This window comes from Porites lutea, chromosome 3 (genome assembly GCF_958299795.1).
Source record: "Porites lutea chromosome 3, jaPorLute2.1, whole genome shotgun sequence".
Classification (NCBI taxonomy): Eukaryota; Metazoa; Cnidaria; class Anthozoa; order Scleractinia; family Poritidae; genus Porites; species Porites lutea.
Genome location: NC_133203.1, coordinates 31,504,678 through 31,515,068, shown reverse-complemented (window position 1 = coordinate 31,515,068; position 10,391 = coordinate 31,504,678). Strand labels below are relative to the sequence as shown.

Genomic DNA, 10,391 nt, shown 5'->3' with positions numbered 1-10,391 from the left:
AAATCACAAGATGAAGACGGGGCTCATAGCATGAATAACTAATTGCTAAATATAGTAGTTTATACATATTGCACGGTGGTGGTTGTCGCTGATCACAAGATGGGCAATAAATCCAATTTTGTTTCTGTTGAAAAAACCCTTTTCCGTTCCCCTAGCTGAGGTGACATTCCTGAAGGAACCTATATTTAACAGTATGTGAAAGAGGGTCATGCAGCAGCGTGAAAATATCCTTTGAAGTCACTTGAAGAAGAAAAAATTGGTGCGACGTGAAAATGAGAGTGGTCAAGGGATGAAAGTCAAAGTTGCACGTAGATTTATTTTGCGCGTGAAAGCCAACTCGTCATGACGATTTTAAAGTATCCTTTTTTGCATTTAATGATGAGGTCGCGAAATTCGCCTGAAAAATTTAGGGACACGAATCACGCAAACTTCAACGTGCACTAAACCTGCACAGGAATTTGCGCGTGACAGCCAAGACATCTTGAAGATTAATAGTCAAAGATTAATATGTGACGTGACATCTTTCGGCTGTTCCCCTCAAGTAAGCCATAGACACAAATTTTCGGCTCTCAGCTGGTGGACTAATATGTATGCATAATTAATGAAAAGACAAAATAAAATTTCCTGGAGACATTCGATCACTTGGTCTGAATTTGGAAAAGAAAGCTTACAGGCATTGTATAAGGTTCCGTTTGATTTCTCTGGGAACAGACCTAGGACAGCAAGTACAGTCTAACCTCTCTTTACGGACACCTCTCTATTACGGACAGTTCGTTTGGTCCCAGAGATGCCAAAAATCATACATTCCCTACCTCTATAATACGGACATCTCTGTAAAGCGGACAATTGATTCTGTCCTTTTGGTTTCCGTATTAAGGAGGTTTGACTGTAACTTATTTAACCATTTCTTAACCGTTTTCACTCTGGCTACACCAGGGAAGAAAAGTGTCTCTAAGGAAATTAGTGGTTCAGTCCGCCAGCCAGTATGACTTGTGATTTCCAAACTACTTGGCGTCAAAGAATATTCACAGTGTGACTATACAGTGATCAGCTGAATCAACGAAGAAGGCAAAGAGCATATATAAGTAGTATTTGATAAGGTTATTCACAAGACACGCTACGCTTGTTTGCAATATCATGAGAAGCACCTTGTGCTGACCATAAGATGCATGCATGAACAACAACAACAACAATCTTTATTGTGCTCTTGATAGCGGGGCTCCCGCGCGCGCGAAGCGCGCGTGGGACAGAGCCCCATACTCATGGAATATGGTCAACCTCTTTTCGTTTGGTTGTCACGTGATTGACCGAGCGTACGTACGTACGTACGTACGAACGTACGCGTCTACAGACTGTACGGGTCGGGTAGGGGAGACTATCAAAAGGAAGGGAGGGGTGTCTCAGGCGTGTCTTGGCAAGTCCACATCTTTAATATAGGATTTTAGGACATTCACAATATGGTCAATTGACAGCTGTCAAAACAGGATAGCCACTGACCAGTATCCCATGACCATATCGCGGGCTCATGTGTCAACTCATCGAGGTGACGTGATTTATTTGGAAGCTGTCCGCTGACCAGTTAATTGTTTTACTAGATCGCGAACAATGTTCAATCTCATACTTTTACTAGTTAAACTGATAATGCACACATATTGGACATTAATGTTTTGATCAATTGACAGCTGTCAAAACAGGGTACCCGCTGACCAGTATCACTTGACCGTATCGCAGGCTCAGGTGTCGACCCATCGAGGTCAAGTATTTTTTTAAAGTTATCCGCTGACAAGTTACTAGTTTTCAAGTGATCGCAGGCTCAAGTTCAAGTTTTTTCTAAATTCATAAGAAATATGTTGTGTTTATGTGCTACACAGTTGAAATTTTGATTGCAAACTGACCTCGGACGCGAAAATTCAGCCAGCTGTTACAGGCGGGGAAGACAGTTGCTTTTGACTTTTCTCACCATGGTCACGCGTTGGTCACGCTCTACGTCCAATTTTTATGCTCTGATTGGTCAAAATTTGACAGGTGAGTTCATGCGGAAAATTTATGCAGCATCTTGAATCTTGTTTACTTTCACAGCTGAAGCTGACAGAGTTTTGTGTCAACTTGTGATGTTTTTAAGTGTCTTTTTCCACTGGATGTGCAAAATGAAATTCAGCTGCTATCAGGAGTCCTCTGTTGTTCATGGCTAGTTTGTTTATTGGGTTTTTGGTTGAGGAATACGTCACTTGTCAAAGTCGGAAATCCGATTTCGGATGGCATTGTTTTCGTTTTCACCTTGCTTGATGCGTAAGAGGATTGCAAAGCCTGAAGCGATACTGGCTTTTCTTGATACCTTTCAGGAGCTGCATCTCGAATGGTAAGCCAGAGAAATTATTGTATTTGATGTTTGTTTTTTTGGATCTAATTTAATGAAGTTGAGCGGAGTTTATGCGGTCATTTAGTTTATGCACGTTTGTAAGATTTGAGACAATGATCTGACCGAGTACCAGGTTTGATATAAGCTTACAGAACTTTAAAAAGCCTTTAGACAGTTTCTCACCGCAAATAGAAAGAAAACGTTCCAAAGAATATTTACTTATAATTCTGGCCGGAAAAGAAAGCTTTGAGCGATTTTCTTGCCTCGAGTTTGTCTTTGAAAAAAGCAAACACCGGGAAGCCGGCTTAAAACATAAACTTAAGCTTGAAGCTTGAAGACTCAGGATTTTTAGGGATACTTTAACACTTGTCTTCCTGAATGAAAATTGTTGTTTCTGTATATGTTTCACTGAATTATATTTCTTTTATTGATTGTTAGTAGTCCCTCTTGTAATTTTAATCGCTGTGCCGATTGTTTTCAGTCGTTCAGTGAACATCGCTTGCAAGAGTACTCAAATCAAAATGCCGCGCGTTAATAAACCATTAAATAAAAAATAAACAGAATAAATTCTTTATAATGTTGGAGCGTAACTCTGTTAATGTTCATTCAAACACTCGCCACAGCTTGCACTACAAAAGTGAGAACCGGATGGCCGTATAGGTGATTTTGGAAATTTTTTTAACAGTTTATGAATATTGAATGAGTGCAATTTGTATTGTGAAATACTGCTTTCTGTCCGAGGTCTGCCGATATGATAAAAACAGTGCCTCATACTACTGTTTCACCTCAGATGTGATGTATAAATGGTATAAAAGGTTGGTTTACACGCACCCAGATTTGTTGACAAGATTTTGCAAAGTAAACTTGTCGAACGCAAAAAAGTTGGCCTGATTTTTTTTTCCACTAATTAATCTACGGTGATCAAGAGCCATTATGGCTCTTAAATGTGATCGAAGATGATTACCAGTTTTTGGGTGTACATATGAGGCTATCAACTCGATGTAAGATTTGGTTCACTCTTGGGCTGTTTGCAAATTATTTTTCTCTAAAATCAGGTAGCCTTTCCCTCAAAAGTCACATAAATGTGCTCTAAAGTTAACTGAATTGTGGAGTTCGAATACAAGTTTATTGTTTAATTTAAATTATAAATTTATTAATGGGAGCCTCGCTTTTAGCCCTGGCTAAATCTATATATTACAAAACTGTAAAGAGATTAAAAGGAAATTATTGTGTAAAAAAGAGAGCACAGCTACTCAGAAATAGCAAAAGCTAACCGCGCTGAGTGGCCGGGTCATGCGGAAAAGTAACTAGATATCAGTTATAAATAAACAAATGCACTGCAGCTGATTCGAGTATGAACGGCACGAGTGTTGGGTATAACAGTTGTCACAACCTTCACGCTAATAGTTGGTTTAAGTCAAACAAGAATGGGCCCCAAGTTAGTAAGAGGGTAAACTATCGTTCAAAAATTTGTTACCACTTCTTGAAACGTGTTTTTTTTGTTTTTGTTTTTTTTTTGTTTTTTTTTTTTTTTTGCAACAGACAGCAGAAAACTATAAAAGCGAGGTCACATGTCTCGCCACGGCTAAAAAAGATACGGTAAGTACTTGGTGTAGGCACTCGCGTAATGTTCCGATCATGAGTTGGTTTGCAGTGCTAGAGGTACTTCATTATATTCTTAGTCAACCGTCCCTACAACCCTTACCCGTACTAACACATCCCCAGACACCCTTACCCGTTCTTAGACATCCTCAGGAATCCTTATACATGTACTTATCATCCTTAGCCGTCCTTACCCGTGCCTACACATCCTCACACATCCTTACCCGTACTTACACACCCCTAGGGGTGCTCACTGATATTACACTTACTTCTGAAAGCGTTGCCAAGCTTTATAACTTTATGGCCATGTCAGAAAGAGGTAAAGATAATGGTGTAAATATTAGACGAAAAAATCTTCATCAGGTACAAGGAAAACTCCTACAAGTTCATATGAAAAAGCGAGCATTTAGAAATCTCTTTTGCCCACGCCTTTAACGCCAAGGTTAACCTTATTTTTCCGGATATAAGAAGCTATAACGTTATTATGTCATGTAATGCTAATTTATATCTACTTGGTCAAGGAAACTCTCTTTATATAGTTATTTAAAGACCCTAAGTGTTGGTTCGGCCGGGGTTTGAACCCGCGACCTCCCGCTCAGCATAGCGGCGCTCTCCCAACTGAACTAACCAGGCGGCGGTTATAAGAAATATTGCAAAATTAATACTCACGTAGCTTAAGTTTTGGTTGTAAATAAGTTCCCTTAAACTACATTTAGAGCTATTCGAGAGGAGTAGTAGACTGACTTTACAGTACTCTAAGCTCAGTTGAAAGAGTGACAAATAGAGAAAACTCAAATTATTTGAACAGTTGATTGATCACGCTTGTTTCATCAATGATACTTACCTCTTGCTACATATGTGACTCCAGCGAATCTTGTGTGTGACAGTGAAATCGGCTGTGAATGTCTCGCAGTGGATGACAGCGCTAAATCTTTTAAAGATTGTAGAGGTCTCTCGGATTTAACGAGCCTTAAATGTAACCAACCACGAAAAAGCAGGCTACCCAACAGACCACCCATCCACTCCCTTTAAAAATAATTGAATGAGTGAAAATCCAGGCCTTGATCTTCTTGCAATGTGTGGTTAAGATTTTTCTCGTAAGAGTAAAATGATATCTGACTTACTTTGCAAAGGGATGAAACACAACAAGAGAGAATGACTTAGCTATCCATGTCGTTGCAACTGGGAAACATATGTAAGTCAATAAGGGTGATAGCTTTGACGGTTAAAGTTTAGAGCTTTTGAATGTTGCCGATTGTTAAGTGGGAATTTAGTTCAAGAGTTCAAGTCAATATTAATGTCTGTTTAAATGAATATTACCACGGTGTTTTGAAGGTGTTTACTCTTGTAATATATAGAGAGAGTACTTTTAAGCATTTGGGTACTGGTTTTCCTAGTTAAAAAAGATAAGCAGAAATATTAAGATATAAGTTTTAATAACTTTTCGATGGTTAAGACCACCTCGCGACTTTCTACTATTTACTTTCTTTCTATTTCTTTATTAGCTGGCGAGTAATGGTAACCGCAAATGTTACTGTTTGAGGAAAAATGGGCGGGTACCCACTCAGGAATAGCATTCGCTTTTTTGGTTGACACTTGGATAAGAGCTACGGTTTCTCGACCGAGAATTTGAAACCCTGACCCTGTTTAGGACAAAGAAATTCCTAAAATACATACCCTGTGTAGGAAAGTTGTAGTATTTCAGGGTGAGGACATACTAAATATCTGCACGGACAAGCCGTCGTTCTTCAGGGGATTTAATGAAGAATCGGAAAGTCGCTACAATTCAAACATATAGATGACAAGTGGCAGTTGGAAATTTGATACAAAGGTAATGTACAAAAAACTAAATAGGCCAATAATGAGAGACGATAAATACAAAGTGTTATTTAAACACCCTGTTTATAATTAGAACAGACTAGCACAAATCATGCACACTGTTTAGGACAGACTTGAACGAAATTGTGTATCCTGTTTAGGACAGAGTCGTGCGAAATTATATACCCCTGTTAAGGACAGAGACGACGAAAATCATAGCCTGGTCCAGCGGCACATCCCCGTATAGGGGTAGGTACTTTAAGTAGGGTTATTAAAGTGTATCAAGAATGCATTTAAAGCACCTACTCGTATAGGCCATATAAGCACGCGAACGAAATTGTGTACCCTGTTTAGGACAGACTCGTGCGAAATCATATACCCCTGTTTAGGACAGAGACAACGGAAACCATAGCCTGGTCCAGCGGCACATCGCTTTATAGGCCATATAAGGGAGTGGGGTGCGCTCATGTAATTCTTCTTTCCTTTGGATAAAATTCGTGAAAAACGGTAGGATCTAATGATTAAGCAGTGTAAATATAGCATTTGATGTTCAAAGGAAGAAAAACCGAAGTTTTCTTGATATTACATCATTGCGCAATCAACAGCGTTATTGTCACACTGAGTCACACCAGCATGTCACGCGAATTCATGATTGCTTGAAGATTCAGCGGCAATCCTTCAAAAAGCTCGATCCCAGAGTCCTTCGAAGACGGCAACTGTTTCAGAGTTTCATTATTTTTCACTCGATTTCACTCGAGGTTTTTGCTTACCATCGCGGTCATTTCCCCCCAAGAGATCGACTGTGAGAGACAGTTTTCGGACTTTTGTAATTCGTTTGGCAGGACGAATTTAAGCTTTTATGGCTCCAGGTAGCATAAAATAGAAAGATCAATCTTCGAGGAGTTCAAAGAGATATGAGCAATCGGTGAACCAACACTTGTAGTGGCTGCAAGAGAAACTTAAGATGACTGACTACTACGAGTCATTTTAAGACACTTGAAGCAACAAAAATGAGTTATATTCCTTGGTCTGTGGCAAATCGTAGAAAATTCCTTAGAGTGTGAGAATGAAGGTGACTAATCTTGACACTCTCCTTGTACATTTCATGCGTGGGCATTTTGAGTACACGCTTAAGCAAAATTACTAGGTTTAAGTTTTAAATTTTCTCATACAAAGCCTTATATCGTCGCCATTTTTAATCTCCGTAATTTGACTTTCATGCGCATGCTTAGGCGCCATGTTGTCCTTGATTTCTAGCCCTGTTATTGTTAATGAAAGATGTATCGTTACCGGGGTTATCTTTATGTATACTCTTACTGACACCATCGCTCCCGCCCAATCAAAGCGTGTTCATACATAAATACTTTTTTTACCACTTAGCCAAGGGGGATAGGGGCAATAATGCCTGGAAAGGGGGTGGGGGGGGGGGGGGGGGTACTTCTTAGCTTTGGAACCACTGCAGTGGTGGAAGCTATCAAAAGCCTTGCTCATGTCGAGAAGAACTGCGGTTAATTGTTTTTCGCCCACAGCGCGCAGGTCAGATCGGTAGTTAAAGTAAATGTGGTCTCAGTTGGGTTATGTTGTTTATCTCCGCTCTGTTTCGAGGTCAAACGTTCCATTGAGACTAGACAGGTGATAACTTGGTTATGAGGCCACTCGTTCGCACACTTTTGACGAAACTGGCAAAAGTGAATCAGGGGGTCCATTATATGTTATTGGGGACCTTACTATCGCCACTATTCAAAATGGGTGCGTTCCTTTGGGATGATCCGGATCAGGATCAGTGATCCGAGATCACTCGGATCATGGTAGATCAAAAGAACCGATAAATCCACTCTGGACAAGGATTCATCGGTTAATTTGATCTACCATGATCCGAGTGATCTCGGATCACTGATCTTTATCCGGATCGTCCCAAAAGAACGCACCCTTAGAGATGTTTCAAATTTTACTTTTTCTCGGTTTTCACATGACGGTACCAAAAATCGAATTAGGAATCATCGATTCTTCTGATTTTCTACTATCAAGAGGTATTACATACGCTAAACCTCTCTATTTGTCCAAATGTTTGGTTCCAAAAGGTTTAATTCTTCGTTTTGCAATAGACCTGTTTAAAGACTGCCCAAAATAAAGGGCCTCAAACGATCGCGCAGCGTAAGTAAAGCAGACTTTACACAAGGTTTCATTGTAATCAAATTGATTAATCTTAGCGGAATGAGGAAGTGTTACCTTTGTATAGAGCTTAATTAGTATGAATTAAATAACAGATACTAATAATTAACTTTTTTAATTTTTAACCTAGAATTTCCCGACAACTGACATGTGGAGCGTTAATAATCAGTTTTTCAAAGCTTCAAAAAACCCAATCAAATGTAGGAAAGAACAAGCCCGATATCGTTGTTTTCAAGATCCATCTAATATGGTCTAAAATCCACCCTTCATAACTATTTAGTGACTAACAGCAAGGACTGTCATAGAACTCCCTGGTTTCTTTGCCTTTTCCACCAATACGAAAGCAGCAGGAAAATTGTTGTGATTTTCCGAGATCGTTGAAGGCGATTCTGAAAAGTAGTAACAAATGTCATATGACGAAATTAGTTTTGTAAAATCGCTCAAATTAAATAGTGTGCTGAAAAGCAGATCCCCATTAGATTTTCCTTTTCTCTATTGACATAATAAAATATGTTTAGGGTATCAATGTTAATGATAATAGTAATCACTTATAAAAAATGAGACTGTAACGGGTCACGTGGACAGTACGCGCTCGCTTAAATGGCTTTTTTGTCTGCTTGCAAAAAGCTCTCAGCCGGAATTTCTAGTGTTTTGATTTTAAAAAGCCTAAAATAGCACAAATTTTCTTATAGTCATGATTAATTGGTAACAGAACTTCGTGTGGCCAATTCTTTCTTTTTGAAAACGGGTGTATATATATCACGCTCTACTTTAACGTATCGAGCACTCTATTACGGAAAAATCGAAACACGGACTTCCTATATATATATATATATATATTTGAAAATAACATACGTAAAATTCATTCATACATGAGCTAGGTTGGGAAAAAGAGAAAAGGAAGAGGAGGAGGGTTGAAACACATAAAGCTTCTTCACTCGATTAACGAGCAAAATGAATGTCGCCTAATCGATGACTAGTCTCGAGGCACATGCAATGATGCCTCAACCCCTCCCCCACCCCCTCCCCATCCCCCACCCCTGCATTTCTATATATCTTAAAAGATATTGCGACATCAGTGGGATCGTGACTGCCAGTATTCGTCAGAACGCATCCTAAGCTGGTCTTCATGTGACATAAAGGCAGAATTTTCGAGCTATTTCGGGCGACTGTTGATTAGACGGACCTTTTAATTTTTCCAGGGGCATCTCGGCCGGGAAATTGGACTCATTTTGACTCGATTTCGTCTCCGTAAGTGACGAACGCGGATCCGTAATCAGTGATTATCTCTAGTAATTATACATCATGCAGTGAATGAACTTAATTCTATCTCATAGTTTGATGAGTCTCAGATCACATGTACCTTCTTTGCGGGGAAGGTCGACAACTTTGTGGTATGCAATTTCTGACCAAGGTGCAATCTGTATGAGTAAAGCAAAATAAATTAGACTACTAAAAAGGATATCAAAAAGGTCCGACATAGAGTAGGAAAAGAATAAGCACGTTAACCATTCCTAGCAATAAAAACTCGGAATTCGTGATAGTGATTAAGCTGTTGTGGTTTTTGTTTTGTTTTGCTTTGTTTTTTCTTTACCAATTGAGCGTAACTGTACATGTGGGCAAAGGTAAATAAAAACGAATATTTCTACTTTTTACCGACAGAGAGTAACTGTAGGCAGTGAGAAATGTTTGAGAGGTACGCCCAGTTTTCCGAATATAAATCATCCTATCCCCGTCTCCAATTCAACTAATCTTTTTGACGCGGATCACTCGATTGAATTACCGTTATTAGCAGTATTGTTAGGTAATATGATTTTTAGTCTTTAGGTGTTTCAATACAGTTTTTCAGAGGCCATACAGATATTTTTCAATCGCATTAAAAGTGTTTTTTTCCTTGTTCGATCGCTGTACATTTTTCACCAGTAATTGGCGATGGATTGAAATTTGTGAAAATGTAGTTTTAAGTAAACGTAAAGTAAAACATACCTTGTCTGCGGACGACATAGACATTTTCAGTTAAGGACTTTTCAAAACGCCAAGCTGCTTAACCCGATTATGCACTGTCTTCTTCCGTAGACGAATACAGTCTAACTGATAGAGTAAGAAAGCTTTTAAATGGTATATATATATGGTAGCGATCAATCACCGGCCATTCACAAAACATCACGAATGTTTTAAAACTCACACAACCTCGTAGTGATCTGCGCAAAGTCTAATAGCGGACTCACAGTACCAGGGTCCAACTCCTTACAGGTCAAAGTTTATATACCATTTCTGACAGACAGGGTACCTCTTTTGAATACCTTATATGACAAATGTCACCGCTTTCTCACCTGACCTAGTTTAGAATCATTTTGCATCCCGTTATTTTTTAACTGCCGTGAATGCATTGTCTTTTAAATATGAATAATATATAGAAGCTCCCATTAATAAATTTATG

At 39.1% G+C, this 10,391-nt stretch overlaps 1 protein-coding gene and 1 long non-coding RNA gene across 2 annotated transcripts in view; both read right to left on the bottom strand.

The window, feature by feature from the left end:
* The window catches only part of LOC140930931 (uncharacterized), a 26,751-nt gene extending 26,614 nt beyond the window's left edge, over nt 1–137 (bottom strand). The window contains exon 1 of the transcript XR_012164906.1: nt 1–137. This exon is cut by the window's left edge and continues 78 nt beyond it. The gene's annotated coding sequence lies outside the window, so the exon portion shown is untranslated.
* Nucleotides 138–8,050: 7,913 nt separating this feature from the next.
* Nucleotides 8,051–10,090, bottom strand: LOC140930930 (uncharacterized). The gene is made up of 3 exons (XR_012164905.1): nt 9,938–10,090; nt 9,315–9,372; nt 8,051–8,340 (listed from the first exon to the last, which is right to left on the bottom strand). It is a non-coding gene; the product is annotated as an uncharacterized lncRNA (long non-coding RNA).
* Nucleotides 10,091–10,391: the final 301 nt, after the last annotated feature.